The sequence below is a fragment of the Schistocerca americana genome, chromosome 6 (assembly GCF_021461395.2).
Source record: "Schistocerca americana isolate TAMUIC-IGC-003095 chromosome 6, iqSchAmer2.1, whole genome shotgun sequence".
Lineage (NCBI taxonomy): Eukaryota > Metazoa > Arthropoda > Insecta > Orthoptera > Acrididae > Schistocerca > Schistocerca americana.
This window is the reverse complement of record NC_060124.1, coordinates 629360022-629360812: the sequence shown is the minus strand read 5'-3', so window position 1 is coordinate 629360812 and position 791 is coordinate 629360022.

Genomic DNA, 791 nt, shown 5'->3' with positions numbered 1-791 from the left:
GGCAAACCTACGTTTCTAGCATTTGTAGACTTAGTGAACGCTTTTGACAATGTTGACTGGAATACTCTCTTTCAAATTCTGAAGGTGGGAGGCGTAAAATACAGTTATAAGAGTCGAGGGGCATGAAAGGGAAGCAGTGGTTGGGATGGGAGTGAGACAGGGTTGTAGCCTCTCCCGGATGCTATTCAATCTGTATATTGAGCACGCAGTAAAGGAAACAAAATAAAAATTCGGAGTAGGTATTAAAATCCATGGAGAAGAAATAAAAACTTTGAGGTTCGCTGATGACATTGTAATTCTGTCACAGACAGCAAAGCACTTGGAAGAGCAGTTGAACGGAATGGACACTGTCTTGAAAGGAGGGTATAAGATGAACATCAACAAAAGCAAAACGAGGATAATGGAATGTAGTCGAATTAATTCGGGTGATGCTGAGGGAATTAGATTAAGAAATGAGACACTTAAAGTAGTTAAGGAGTTTTGCTATTTGGGGAGCAAAATAATTGATGATGGTCGAAGTAGGGAGGATATAAAATGTAGACTGGCAATGGCAAGGAAAGCGTTTCTGAGGACGAGAAACTTGTTAACACTGAGTATAGATTTAAGTGTCAGGAAGTCGTTTCTGAAAGTATTTGTCTGGAAGTGAAACATGGACGATAAATAGTTTGGACAAGAATAGAATAGAAGCTTTCGAAATGTGGTGCTACAGAAGAATGCTGAAGATTAGATGGGTAGATCACATAACTAATGAGGAGGTATTGAATAGAATTGGAGAGAAGAGAAATTTGTGG